General features: G+C 49.6%; 1 protein-coding gene and 1 non-coding gene across 3 annotated transcripts in view; both read right to left on the reverse strand.

The window, feature by feature from the left end:
* Positions 1-15,531, reverse strand: part of LanB2 (laminin subunit gamma-1) — a 335,820-nt gene that overhangs the window by 236,417 nt on the left and 83,872 nt on the right. The window contains exon 2 of one of the 2 annotated variants that reach the window (XM_055064956.2): positions 5,852-6,132. The exons of the other annotated variant lie outside the window; for it this stretch is intronic. The gene's annotated coding sequence lies outside the window, so the exon portion shown is untranslated. The remainder of the gene's footprint in view (positions 1-5,851; positions 6,133-15,531) is intronic. 2 annotated transcript variants of the gene reach the window in all.
* Positions 6,601-6,673, reverse strand: TRNAL-CAA (transfer RNA leucine (anticodon CAA)). The gene has a single exon. It is a non-coding gene; the product is annotated as a tRNA-Leu (tRNA).

Consider the following 15,531-nt stretch of genomic DNA (forward strand, 5'->3'; position numbering starts at 1 on the left):
ATGAAAGGTTTCAAAGCGCGCACGCAGTGGAGCTCGTGCAAGGGTAGTCGCAGCGTGACTCCATCGCAGTGTACAGCTCTGTGAACATTGACGCAATGCTCCTGCTGGCACGATATGACCCAGAGAACGGTGCACCGCCAGAAAAAAAGACTATGAGAGAGAAAGGGGAGATCCCGGAACATATTCATAAAAACCCGTGCACCATCAAAGAAAAATAAGATAAAATACAGAATAACCAGGATAAAACGATGCTTCGGATCTCTGGGTTTACGTGATCGAAACGCAACCATACCCTACACTCTGCGAGATTTTGCTCCTTTATAGCGAGGCCCCGCGTTTGCTGCATCCCTCGCGTGCGTACCGAGAATGCGGCGAATGGCGCCATTCACGCAGCTAGCCTCGTAAGCGGTGCACGCAACTGTAGCGGCCGTCGTGGAAAAGCGTTCTTCCGTCGCCTGGGGCAGCTGGGAGCAGGGGTGTCTGGTGGCCGTGCAACGGGGCTGTTTCGCGGCGAGCGCTTGGCGAAGGGAGGGACGTCGCGTACGGCACTGCCTGTCGCCTTGCTCGACCTTTGTCCCTTCGCTGGCGGCCAGACGGGTGGCTTTTCACGGCCGGCCGTCGATGGGTCGGTTGCTGGAGCGTCGTTAAAACGACAAGCCGAGACAAGTGGTGCGCGGCTAGTGGCGTGATCGGTGCACCGAAGCGATCGCGTTTAGACTGGTATCGCCGGTCAAGGCATATTCAGAACACCGCGGTGTCAAACTGCATCTGTCCGGTGAGCCTGAACTTCCAACCGGAAGAAATCAGCTTCGCGAAGCAACGAAGCTGGTACCTCCTAAATGGCGGTTGGATGAAAAGAAAAATAGAAAGGGACGCCTCTGCATAGATAACGGGCGCAAGTGTGTTTTGCTGCCTGTTACACACCTGACTAATTGTTGCGCCTCTTAGTAGGCGTCATTGCGACGCCAGAGTGACTTACGCAATAGCGAGAAGCCGGTCACTTCAACTACAACAACATTTAGCTGATCGTTTTAGTGTAACTTGCTGGTTCACAGAGTGCACGGCAAGTTTTCTTGGACAAGGGCCCATGTTTGAGCTTGTGACCACACACTCAACCGTGCATGTGGGTGCGGACCATTATGGCCGCGATATGGAGGCTGGTTTACTTTCTTTATTGAAATGGGCAGACCATAATATATCTCCGACATTACGAATTAGTTCCGTTCAGGTCGCGTTAGGAAGCAGAAAAAGGTATTTATAGGAGATGCTTGAAGTCGATCTTCGGTTGAGCCCTGCATAGACTGTACGTCTCACTTTTCTGTGAAAAGCACGCGTCAGGCGCAGGAGCGGCCGCTGTTAGATGGAAAACACAAACCGCTTGGTGGGGCTTTCGAAGCGCGTGTAATGCTGCCACCTCACGAGAGATGGCGGTCTCTTCGCTGCCTACCACGATGTCACCTGGAATCAAGACGGCAATTAGCAAACCGGTACCAGCTCTTACAGTACTTCGTGTTGAAGGAAAGACAGGGAGGTTAAGCAGAGATTATCTCCGGTTGGCTACCCCGTACCGGGGAGGGGCAAAGGAATGCGATAGGTGAGAAAGAGTATTTTGAATCGTTATAGAGCCGGTTTCCACACCTACACTTGTGGCTTACTCACAGCTGGATCATCTGCCAATGGCATATATAGAATTCATCAACCAAGAAGTGAATGTTAGCCACTCTGCGACGACCACAGAGTTGGCTGCGCTGCGAGCAGCTTTCGCCTGCATCTCAGATCATCCAGCTAATGCGCGGTTGATCTTCATGACGCTGAGCGGCGACACAATCTCTAGAGTCGTCCCGCGAGCAAGACTCTCGTTACTGACATGACATGACATGACATGACATACATACATACATACATACATACATACATACATACATACATACATACATACATACATACATACATACGTGGTTCTATACGGTTATTTATTTATTTATTATTAATTTGAACATACCATCAGCCCTTTACAGGGCCAAGATAGGAATGAGTACAATAACGTATTACATACTGTACACCAACAAACACTAAACACACAGCAGTGCAATGATCAGGTATACACAAACAATATTAAGAACAATTCGTGACACTTAGTGCATCAGCTTGTGGCACTTAGTACAGCACTATAGGGTAACAAGAACTGAAATCACCAGCAAACTAAGAAGAGTATTGTTGAAGTTGGGCCCGAAACTGCTCGCAGTCTCTCGCTCTTACCACTCTCTCCGGCAGTTTATTCCATTCTCTCGAAGTTTGCAAAAAGAAAGAATATTTAAAACAATCCTTAGAAAATCTACCTTCTTTCACGTACTTTGAATGCTTATTCCTTACTACCCGCGACGTTGTCTCGGTTATGTAGCGTTCCTTGTTTACCAGCACCATATGATTCATAATGCTGTAAAAGAGGCTCAGCCTTTTCTGTTTCCTTCGCATTTTAAGCAAAGGAATGTTTGCCTTTTCATAAAGCGGTGACACCGAGTCTTGTCTTCGATATTTGGAAAAAATGAAGCACAAGGCATGCCGTTGCACACCTTCTAATTTTAGTGCGTTCTTTTGGTCGTAAGGATCCCAGACTTCGCTGGCATATTCCATTATAGGACGAACTAGCATTTTGTATACAATAAGTTTGGATTCTGCGGATGCTTGTCTGAAAGTCCGTCGAATAAATCCTAATCTTTGATTTGCCTTGCCTACTATATTGTCAATGTGGGTAGTCCAACTCATATTTGCAGTCAAAGTTACGCCCAAGTACTTGTATTCGGTCACTCGAGTTAGTGGGGTACCCGATAGGGAGTAGTTGAACTGTAAAGGGGCGTGTTTGTGCGATATTGTCATGCATACAGTTTTATCCAAGTTCAGTGACATTTGCCATTTTCTACACCATTCATGTATTTGATCTAAGTAAGAATTAAGTTTAAATTGGTCAGCTGCGGAGGTTACTTCAGTGAAAATAACGCAATCATCTGCAAATAATTTGACTTGAATCGATGGGTCTGCTATCAGGTCATTGATAAATATTAGGAATAGCAGGGGTCCCAGCACTGAGCCCTGCGGCACTCCGGAGACGACCGCACATATTGTAGACTGGCTTTCTTTAACACTAACGAACTGTCGGCGATTCACTAGAAAAGCTTCGATCCATTGGACGACTTTGCAGTTACCTAACACGACTCTGAACTTCAATAATAATTTCGTGTGACTAACCATATCGAATGCCTTTCTAAAGTCTAGATAAATGATATCTACTTGGCCTCTTTGATCTAGCACTTCACAGATGAAATGCACTGTTTCCACAAGTTGGGTCACTGTTGACAGGCCGCTACGAAAACCATGCTGAGACTCACTAAAGAAATTTTTGCTCGTCAGAAATTCTCTGATGTGTCTGGAGACAACGTGTTCAAGAATCTTACATGGTGTTGACGTTAGTGCAATAGGTCTGTAGTTGGAAACACATTTAAGATCTCCGCCTTTTGGTATTGGGATTATTTTACTTAATTTCCAATCGTCAGGTAGGGCCCCCGACGACAGTGATTTTTGAAAGATAACTAAGAGGTATTTGGCCATCCACTCCGCATACCTCTTTAAAAATACATTAGGAATTTCATCAGGTCCAGATGATTTACATTGTTTTAGATTGAGCAATAGTTTAAATATACCTCGCTCGGAAAGCTGGAGTTCGCCTAGAGGAAGGAAGCAACGAGAAACACGAAAGTCGTCTACTTCGCCATTGTGTGTAGTAAAGACACTGGAGAAGAAGCTGTTAAGCTCCTTTGCAATAGCTTCTTCATTAGTAATAAGGCCTTGAGTCGTACACAACTCAGAGATTGCCTTTTATCTTTTGAAAAGTGCCTCCAGAACTTCTGGGGTGAGTCTTTAAGGAACTTTGGCAATGTAACATTAAAATACTTCTGTTTGGACTCTCTTATCTTATCCTTCAACTCTTCTTTTGAGCGCAATAATCTGTTCTAACAGATCTAGATCGGGAACACGTTTGTACCTTGCTCTGCATCGTTGTATCCTCCTTTTCAAATGGATAATTTCGCGTGATATCCAGGGGTTATGCACACGTTTCTTTTTTACCCTCAAGGGCACAAACTGGGCTATGCATTTGTGTACAAGGGCTTTAAACCTTAGCCAAACTTTGTTTATATCCGTATTTTGTTGGAGACAAAGCTCCTTAAACCGTTCAAAAGAAATGTCCAATTCGTCAAGTATAGTCGTATCATCGGCCATATTGTATTCCCTGTAAGTCGAAACACGTCTGGATATATTTAGATTTTGCTGCAATGTCAGTGTTAAGCCAACGACGAAATGATCAGAAATTCCAGAAAAAATCTCAACTTTGTGTGGCCGGAGGAACAACTTTTCACTCAGAAATATAAGGTCAAGGACAGATTTGCTGGCTTGCTGTACACGAGTGTATTCATTGACAACTTGGTAAAGACTGTGCGAAAAACACATTTCGATTAGTGCGGTGGCAGACTCGCATTCCCTACTTCCCGGCAACATGCTGTCCCATAATACTCCAGGAACATTAAAATCACCTGCTACAATAACGTTCTTGTTTTGTACACGCAGGCAATGCATGAAATCATTCAGTCTCTCGATAGCTGCTGCACTTGTCCCAGGTGGGCGATACACTGCACCGATTACAACTTCGGTTACCCCCCAATAAATTTTACACCACGTTGTTTCTACATCTAAAGGATACTCAAATACTGTATACTGCAGTCTGCTATCAATGAAAATCGCCACACCCCCACCTCGGCTGCTACGGTCGTTCCTTATCACTTTGTACCCCGGCGGACAGATTTCGTGATCATAAACTTCAGAGTAGAGCCATGTTTCCGTCACTATCACTACATCCGGCTCGTGCTCGGTCAAAACATACTCCAGTTCAACGCTTTTGTTTAAGAGGCTACGGGCGTTAATACTGAGCAAATGAAGCCTGCGCGTCTGGTGACGTCAGTCAGATGCTATCGCTCTACTTGCAGTTGCGTTCGGGTCTGTCTTTTGCTGATACATTACATAACGTAGCTTTTTCACGTCATCCCAAGCGTAAGTGGTGCCGTCAATCTTCATCTTGTCGTAAACAAGAATAACTTTGTGCCCGCCCTCTCTGTCCCCCAAAGCACTGTTCCAAAGGTTCCGTCGCTTCTGTCTAACATCTTTTGAATAGTCTTCATTAATAAAAATACCTGTCCCTTTCAGCTTCCGAGCACTCCGAAGTACAGCCTGCCTTTCATCAAAATTAGTAAGACGCAAGAATATTGGCCTTGTTTTGCCTGAAGAATACTTTCCAGTTTTGTGCATGCGTTCTACACTCGTAACAGGAACATTTAGCTTCTCTAGAAAAATTCTGCCAACTACTTCACCTTTCAATGACTCTGACGTTTCATTTTCTGTCTCGGAGAGTCCCATTATGATGAGGTTGTTGCTTCGACTGCGGTTTTCGAGAACTTTGAGTTTTTTCTGCATGCCATGCAAACACGTACGTAAGTTAGAAATTTCTATTTCTGATTTCTATTTTCTTAGTTAGCTCAGGAATACTAGACACAACAGTCTCAACCTTAGCAACTGTTGCCTTTAGGACTGTCACATCAGTCTTCAACCCTTTAATTTCAGCTAGAATTTGTTCTAGTAACTGTCTTTCAGGACCCGGATTCGTTTCAACGTCACCACAACACATCAATTGCATCATAACATCCAAACATTCACTGAAAATTGCACAAATGGCTTGTGGGCTCGGCAGCACTAGCAAACCAGGACAGTCGTCTTTGAAACAAGCATAAGAGCGTTTGTCACCAACCTGTGTGAAGAACAAAACTGAGTTTGTCAGTCCTTTCATCGCGGTGCCGCCAAGTCCACTGTCGCCGCAGCGATAGTCCATCGTCGAAGAAACCGCCCCATTCAGTGATATCGATGACCTCAGTGCTTCCACGATGCAGTCAATGCCCGGGTGCGCAGCAGTATGAAGTCGGTTGTTCCAGCGGAATACACGGAAGCGGTCCCACTAAAGAACTCCATTTTGGGAAGAAATGTGAATTTATCCTCGGCTTGCGCTTGAACTGGACACGACAGCAACACCGCCTGTGTGAAGAACAAAACTGAGTTTGTCAGTCCTTTCATCGCGGTACCGCCAAGCCCACGCGGTTAAAGAGATTAACCGCGGTGCTACCTGTCCAATAGGCGTTGTCGGTCATGTTTGCATCGTATTCTGCGCAACACAGCGTTTATGCATTTTTTTATTCTATGACACAAGCCTGAACCATGCTCTGTGCTACTTATATGCTTTTGTTCTCCGACCGTCGCTTCTTTGTAGCGCGTTGCTTTCCCCCCGGTCGTTGTTCTTTTTTTCTTTTATTCTCTGTCTTTCTTGATTGCTTTTTCAAACGATAAGAAAGGGGGTTAACCGAGGGGCCCGATTTTTATTGGTCATATCATACGAAGCCAACGCACACTGACAAGAAAGACAACACAGGGGAAATTACTTGTGCTTAATAAATGAAATAAAAAAACGATAACTTAATGGAAATGAAAGTGGATGAAAAACCAACTTGCCGCAGGTGGGGAACGATCCCACAACCTTCGCATGTTGCGTGCGATGCTCTACCAATTGAGCTACCGCGGCGCCGTTTACCCATCCACTTTCCTGGGTTTTTATGTTTCCTAGTATAACTCAATCTCTGTAAGCAAATTGTAGCATTTGGAAGCGCGTTCTTCTGTATATATTATTGTTATGATACGCTTGCAAGAGGCACAAGTTACATTAGCCTATAGGTCTACTACGACGAATACGCCACTGATGCCATATCTTGATCAAGGAAACGGGAGCTCATAATTGGAGCAGTGCAGCGTCGCTGTCCTGACCGAATTTTCAGGGGCGTATATTATTGAAAGTGCCAATAAAACTCTCGCAATTTTTCGGAGGTTTTTTTTTAAATTAATATTCCAGCGAAATATGAACGATCAAATTAAATTTTTAGATTATGGGGTTTTACGTGTCAAAACTTCTTTAAAATAAGTTCTGCTAATCAGGAATTTCCTGCGTGTTAAGAGGCGGCTGCAATGCTCAATTACTTTTTTTTATCTGCTTAGCTTCTTTTTTCTGTTTATCGCAGCGATTGTTTTCTATGTCTCTATTCAGTGCTGGTCTGCGAGCTATGACTGCTCAATTGGACGGCTGTTCCACTTTCTCCCTGTCTTTAAATGCGAAGCATCTCTGCGAAGCGGTGGTGTAGAGGTAGAGCACCCGCCTCGCGTGCAAAAGGACCATGGTTCGAATCCCGGTGTCGCGCAATTTTCAGTGGATAAAAAAAAAAACTCCGCGTGTTGATAAAATTGCATAAACAGGCCTGGAGTGCGGCCTGATCCCAGCGACCAGAACCGGTAACGCACTCCCTCACCAGAGCAGGATTGGCCACCCTGGTGCAGTACTTGGCCACAACCTCCTATATGAATACAACAATCCAACCCCGGCCCTGAGTCCCCAGCAGCTGCGAAGTAACTGACCACGGTGGTGGTCAGACCTGCGACGCAGCAGAGGGTGCTATGAATCCCTGGTTCCGGACAGGCCGCCATTGGAATCTGAACCTGGCAACGTTTAACACTAGAACGTTATCTAGTGAAGCGAGTCTAGCAGTGCTATCGGAGGAAATAGCGGGCAGTAAATGGCATATAATAGGGCTCAGTGAAGTTAGGAGGACAAATGAAGAATATGCAGTGCTAAAAAGCGGGCACGTCCTGTGCTACCGGTGCTTAGCGGAGAGACGAGAACTAGGAGTCGGATTCCTGATTAATAAGGATATAGGTGGTAACATACAAGAATTCTATAGCATTAACGAGAGGGTGGCAGGTCTTGTTGTGAAACTTAATAAAAGGTACAAATTGAAGGTCGTAAGGTCTATGCCCCTACATCCAGTCATGATGACCAGGAAGTTGAAAGCTTCTATGAAGACGTGGAATCGGCAATGGGTAAAGTCAAAACAAAATACACCATACTGATGGGCGACTTCAATGCCAGGGTAGGCAAGAAGCAGGCTGGAGACAAGACAGTGGGGGAGTATGGCATAGCCTCTAGGAATAGCAGGGGAGAGTTATTAGTAGAATTTGCAGAACAAAATAATATGCGGATAATGAATACCTTCTTCTGCAAGCGGGATAGCCGAAAGTGGAAATGAAGGAGCCCAAATGACGAGACTAGAAATGAAATAGCCCTTATACTCTGCGCTAACCCTGGCATCATACAGTATGTGGACGTGCTCGGCAAGGTGCAGTGCAGTGAACACAGGATGGTAAGAACTCGAATTAGCCTAGACTTGAGGAGGAAATGGAAGAAACTGGTACATAAGAAACCGATCAATGAGTTAGCGGTAAGAGAGAAAATAGAGGAATTCCGGATCTAGCTACAGAACAGGTATTCGGCCTTAGCTCAAGAAGAGGACCTCAGTGTTGATGATATGAACGACAATCTTATGGGCATCATTAAGGAATGTGCAATACAAGTCGGTGGTAACTCAGTTAGACAGGATGCCAGTAAGCTGTTGCAGGAGACGAAAGATCTGATCAAGAAACGCCAATGTATGAACGCCTCTAAACCTACAGCTAGAATACAACTGGCAGAACATTCGAAGTTAATCAACAAGCGTAAGACAGCTGACATGAGGAAGTATAATATGAATAGAATTTAACATGCTCTCAGGAACGGAGGAAGCCTAAAAGCAAAGAAGAAGAAACTAGGAATCGGCATGAATCGGATGTATACGTTAAGAGACAAATCCGGCATTATCATTACTAATATGGATGGGATAGTTCAAGTGGCTGAGGAGTTCTATAGAGATTTATACAGTACCAGTGGCACCCACGATGATAATGGAAGAGATAATGGATCTAGAGGAATTTGAAATCCCAACAAGTAACGCCGGAAGAAGTAAAGAAAGCCTTGGGAGCTATGCAAAGGGGGAAGGCAGTTGGGGAGGATCAGGTAACAGCAGGTTTGTTGAAGGATGGTGGGCAGATTGTTCTAGAAAAACTGGCCACCCTGTATGCGCAATGCCTCGTGACTCCGAGCGTAGCAGAATCTTGGAAGAACGCTAAAATAATCCCAATTCATAAGAAAGGGGACGCCAAAGACTTGAAAAATTATATACCGATCAGCTTACTGTCCGTTGCCTACAAAGTATTTACTAAGGTAATTGCAAATAGGATCTGGAACACCTTAGACTTCCGTCAACCAAAGGACCAGACAGGATTCTGTCACGAGGATCCCATCTTCGTCGCCAGTGTCACGATCCACCCGGGTTCGTGATCGAGGGAGGGCTCGAGGCAGCCTCCGATGGACGGACACTCCGCAGCGTGGTGGTGTTGAACGGTGACTGACCGCCGAGCAGCCGTGCTCGTCGGTGTTTATTGCGGTGCGGTGACCAATGTTGCCCGCGGAGCTTGGCAGGCCACCGAGCCTGGCGGCGAACGAACATTGTGCCTGAGGGGGCGTCACATGCTTGCTACACCCCCTTACCCCCAGTTTGTTTGTTAAATAAAAAAAAAACGTCCATGTTCAAAATATGAGGCTCTGCCTCCACCTTAACTGGGTCGACGGTGCCTGCTATCCAGGCGGCCTGCTTGCCGCATCCGAGGTGGGTGGTGCTCCGCTGGAAGCGACTGGTGCTGCCGCTAGTCCTCCTGCGGGCTGGAACTCAGGAGTGGCAGTCGAGGGTGTTGGCCAGGTCCCGAGGCGAGGCCTGACGTGGTCGGCGTGTCTGTACCACATGGCCCCGTCTGGCATGCGGACGAGCAGCGATGACGCGCTGGCAGCAGACACCACCTGTCCGGCAGACCAGGGTGGGCGAGGACGGAAGTTCCTGGCGAAAACTGGAGCTCCCGACTCTGGAAAAGGCCCGAGACGGCTTCCTTGTTTAGCAGCCAGCTTCTGCTTCAGCTGCTTCAAGAGCGCTGTGGATCGGAGGTCCGGATGCAAGACGTCCAAGGGTGTCTTGACCATCCAACCCAGCAGGAGCTCACAGGGGGCACGGCCTGTGACATCGTGGGGTGTGGTTCGGTACGGGAACAGTATCCGGGCAATCTGCGTCCGGAAATCCCCAGTCTGGCTCTTCTTGAGCTTGCATTTGATAGTTTGCACCACCAGCTTGGCTGCACCATTTGAAGCAGGGTGGTACGGTGGAACCATCATCCGGCGGATTCCGTTATTCGTCAGCCAGGCCAGGTACTCTGTGCTGGCGAAAGCAGGACCATTGTCGGACACGATGATATCCCGAAACCCCTGAGCGGCGAGGACCTGTCGTAGCGCTGCAATGGTCGCGCCTGCTGATGGAGTGGTGAAAGGTAGAACATCCACCCACTTTGAAAAGGCGTTCACCACCACCAGGAAGTAATGGCCCTTAAAGGGTCCCCCAAAATCCACATGTAGGTGGCACCAGGGCCTCTGTGGGAACGGCCAGGGGGTGATTTCCACATGACGCGAGGCTCGCTGATGCTCCTGGCAGATTTGGCAGCTATGCACCACGTGAACGATGTCCTGGCCCAGGCCACCAAACATGGGATCTTCGTCTTTTCTATGCCAGGATGACCCGTGTGCAGCAACTGCAGAACACTGGACTGGAGACTCTGTGGGATCACCACCCTGGGATACCGCAGATCTGGAGAGCACCTCCGGGTATCCGGGCTCCAGCATGAACCCTTCAGGAGGTTCTGGAACAGCATCAGGCACCGCTGGCAGGGGCAGGCGGCTCAGGGCATCAGCAGGTCCCAGGTCCTTTCCCGGACGCTAAACCAGCTGGTAACTGTAACCTGCCAGCCTCAAGGCCCAGCGTACCACTCGAGGTGATGCCTGCACAGGAACTGCCTTGTCATGCCCCAGCAGCCTCAACAGCGGCTTGTGGTCCGTGACCGCCTCGAACTTCCGGCCCCACAGGTACTGGTGGACACGTTCGACACCGAACATGAGGGCCAAAAATCCTTGTCCAGCTGGCTGTAACGTTGCTGTCCAGCATGAAGCCTTCAAGAAGCCAACAACAGAGGGCGTTCCTGGCCATCTTTGTCCCGGTGTGCCAGGATGGCTCCCACGCCGTACGGCGACGCATCTACAGTAAGGACGACATGCTTGGCAGGATCGAAGTGCACCAGCACTAGAGCCTTATTGATTAGCTCCTTGCTGTGCTGGAAGGCCCGATCCTGCTCCTTCTTCCAGACCCATTGTTGACCATCTCGAAGCATAAGATGGAGCGGCTGTAGATGCTGCGACGTGTTCAGCAGAAAACTCCTGTAGAAGTTGATGAGGCCCAGGTCCTGAAGCTCCTTCTTGTTCTGGGGCTTAGATGTCTTGAGCACAGCTTGAACTTTGCGGGCAGCCGGGGCTAGGCCTGCCTGGGAAATGACATGTCCCAAGTACTCAACGCTGGGGGCTAGGAAAACGCACTTTTCCAGCTTGAGCTTGAGGCCGGCGTCCTGCAGTCGTGCCAGGATGTTGTGCAGGTTCTGCAGGTGGTCCCCGTCGTCGCTGCCAGTAACCAGGATGTCATCCAAGTACACTGCCACGTGCCTCATGCCCCTGAAGAGGTTGTCCATCTCCCTCTGGAATATGGCTGGGGCCGAGGCCACGCAAACGGTAAGCGTGTGTACTGAAAGAACCCCAAAGTTGTCGATATTGTGACATAATTCCGGGAGATATCCTGGACCACCAGCTGCTGGTAAGCATCTCTGAGGTCGAGCTTGGTAAACTTCTGTCCACCGGACAATGCTGACCGGAGATCTTCAATCCGGGGCAGCGGGTACTTCTCGACGGTAGCGACGGGGTTGATGGTAACCTTAAAATCCCCGCAGATCCTGAGACTGCCGTCTCGCTTGAGGACTGGTACGATGGGAGCAGCCCATTCAGATGTCTTGGCAGGTACCAGGATGCCCTCACGCTGTAACCGTAGCAGCTCCTGGGTGACCCCGTCCTTCAGGGCGAACGGCAGTGGGCAAGGCTTGAAAAAACGTGGCCGAGCTCCCTCAGGTACATAGATGGCAGCCGTCATGCCAGCAAATGTGCCCACCCCTGACTGGAACAGGGACTTGAACTGGGTCAGGAGGCTGGGGGCGTCTTGCACCACATGCAGGCTGGCTTTCTGGTACTGTGGCAGACGAACGCCCAGTGCATGAATCCAGTTTCGGCCCAGCAGCGTCGGCGATGACCCTTTCGTTAAGTAAAGGGGAAGGGTTGCCTCCCTGTCGCCAAAGCGAACGCTGACCTGTGCCTGACCCTGGACCTTGGAGAGTTGCCCGGAGTAGCTGCGCAGCCCCACGCCCGAAGCCTCGACAGACATGCCGGGGAAAGTGCGCTTGATGAGTTTCCCGGCCATTACTGACACGCTGGCCCCTGCGTCCAGCTCCATGGAAACGGGGTACCCGCAGATTTCGACGGTCAGCATGTACGGCGGCACATACGACGACACAAAGCCTGTGTGCCATGTGTCGAAAATCGGCGGGCTCTCGGCCATGACGTGGAGCCTTGCCGCGGAAGAACTTGAACCTGCTGCCACACGCCCCCGCCGCATACCCTTGCGACGGCTACCCTGGCCGCGGGCTTGTGTGGTACGTGGGCTTCAATCAGGCTGCTGCTGCTGTTTGACGTTCGTCCTCCCCCTTCGGCATACACGTACGAGGTGCCCAGTTTTCCCGCACGTAAAGCAATGTGCTTGTGAGAACTGGCACTGTGAGGGGAAGTGGGCCCCAGCACAGCGACCGCAGGTACTGCCTTTGTCGCCAACTCGTTGACCGCCGCTTCCGCCGACGGTGAGCCAGTCGCACGGGAAATCTCGCCTGCGTCCTTGGCGGCAGCTTCCATTGCCAGCGCTGCCTTCACGGCGTCGTCCAGCGAGGGGTCGGGAAGCTCCAGGAGTTGCGTCTGCATGGCGGGGTTGTTGATGCCGCAGACGAAACAGTCCCGGAGCAGCGAGTCCAGCTGGTCCCCGAAAACGCAGGTACTGGCTAACCCTCGTAGCGCAGCAACGAACTGCCCGAGGGTCTCTCGTTCCCGGCGGCTGCGGTTGTTCAAGCGGAAACGCTCCATTAGTGTGGACGGTGCTGGGTTGAAATGCGAGCGCAGTATTGCGAGCAGCTCACCCAGCGTCTTCACGTGCGGCGTGGCTGGCTTGAGAAGGTCGAGCAGGAGGCTTAAGACGCGGGTCCCACAGCTGGCCAGGAAAATGTCCCGCTGTTTGGCCTCGGGTGTGTCGTTTGCCCGGAAGAACACGTGGCCTTGCTCCTCGTAAATTTGCCAGGCGGACCCATGTCCCTCGAACGGCTCGAGCCTTCCGTACAGCGGCATGGCGGCAGCAACGGGGGGCGGTGTTTCGCCGCTCGCGGTGGTGTGGGTACTCGTCGCCATCCTCGTCGCCAGTGTCACGAGGATCCCATCTTCGCCGCCAGTGTCACGATCCACCCGGGTTCGCGAATGAGGGAGGGCTCGAGGCAGCCTCCGATGGACGGACGCTCCGCAGCGTGGTGGTGCTGGACGATGAGTGACCGCCGAGCAGCCATGCTCATCGGTGTTTATTGCGGTGCGGTGACAAATGTTGCTTGCCGAGCTTGGCAGGCCACCGAGCCTGGTGGCGAACGAACATTACGCCTGAGGGGGCGTCACATGCTTGCTACAGATTCGTAAAGGCTACTCAACAGTAGACCATATTCACACTATCAATCAGGTCATAGAGAAATGTGCGGAATATAACCAACCCTTATATATAGCTTTCATTGACTACGAGAAAGCGTTTGATTCAGTCGAAACCTCAGCAGTCATGGAGGCATTACAGAATCAGGGTGTAGACGAGCCGTATGTAAAAATACTGAAAGATATCTATAGCAGCTCCACAGCCACAGTAGTCCTCCATAAAGAAAGCAACAAAATCCCAATAAAGAAAGGCGTCAGGCAGGGAAGGGAGATACGATCTCTCCAATGCTATTCACAGCGTGTTTACAGGAGGTATTCAGAGACCTGGATTGGGAAGAATCGGGGATAAGAGTTAATGAAGAATACCTTAGTAACTTGCGTTTCGCTGATGATATTGCCTTGCTTAGTAACTCAGTAGACCAATTGCAATGCATGCTCACTGACCTGGAGAGGCAAAGCAGAAGGGTGGGTCTAAAAATTAATCTGCAGAAAACTAAAGTAATATTTAACAGTCTCCGAAAAGAACAGCAGTCTACGATAGGTAGCGAGGCACTGGAAATGGTAAGGGAATACACCTACTTAGGACAGGTAGTGACCGCGGATCCGGATCACGAGACTGAAATAATCAGAAGAATAAGAATGGGCTGAGGTGCGTTTGGGAGGCATTCTCAGATCAAGAACAGCAGGTTGCCATTATGCCTCAAAAGAAAAGTATATAACAGCTGTGTCTTACCAGTAATCACGTACGGGGCAGAAATCTGGAGGCTTTCGAAAAGGGTCCTACTTAAATGGAGGATGACGCAACGAGCTATGGAAAGAAGAATGATAGGTGTAACGTTAAGGAATAACAAAAGAGCAGATTGGGTGAGGGAACAAACGCGAGTTAATGACATCTTAGTTTAAATCAAGCAAAAGAAATGGGCATGGGCAGGACATGTGATGAGGAGGGAAGATAACTGATGGTCATTAAGGGTTACGGACTGGATTCCAAGCGAAGGGAAGCGTAGCAAGGGGCGGCAGAAAGTTAGGTGGGCGGATGAGATTAAGAAGTTTGCAGGGACAACATGGCCAAAATTAGTACATGACCGGGGTGGTTGAAGAAGTATAGGAGAGCCTTTTGCCCTGCAGTGGGTGTAATCAGGCTGATGATGACGAAGATGATGATGATTACATGGTCGAGGCATAACAGGCCACAATCGCACTCTACCGTTTCTCGTGCCAACTTGGCGCTTTGTTCACGCGCGGGTTAGTCACATAGTACGCGAATACGCACATGCCGCGTGCCAGCAGTGGGCATGGGAGCAGCGATACGATGTGGTTCACAACCGTCTTTCGTTTTTTATCCTTCAGTGTCCGGTCCTCTTCACTGGCAGCGTCGCTTCAGATCCAGTTCTGTGCTACGACGGAATCCCATCGGCGCTTTTCGATGGGAGTGCGCCGGCGTCAAGTGACAAATGCTCCGGCGGCCCATCGAATGCTTTCATGACGCAGCTGGTGACTGCTCCGCAAAATTTTTACCCCGGATCGGCATCGACGTCAACCATCACAGAAGATATAAATGGGCTGCACCGTCGCCACCCCTTCAGTGGGCATGGGAGCAGCGATACGACGTGGTTCACAAACGTCTTTCTTTTTTTCATCTTTCAGCGTCCGGTCCTCTTCACTGGCAGCGTCGCTTCAGATTCAGTTCTGTGCTACGACGGAATCCCATCGGCGCTTTTCGACGGGAGTGGGCCGGCGTCAAGGGACAAATGCTCCGGCGGCCCATCGAGTGCTTTGATGACGCAGCTGGTGGCCGCTTCGCAAGATTTTTACCCCGG

The sequence above is a fragment of the Dermacentor andersoni genome, chromosome 1 (genome assembly GCF_023375885.2).
Source record: "Dermacentor andersoni chromosome 1, qqDerAnde1_hic_scaffold, whole genome shotgun sequence".
NCBI classification, from domain to species: Eukaryota; Metazoa; Arthropoda; class Arachnida; order Ixodida; family Ixodidae; genus Dermacentor; species Dermacentor andersoni.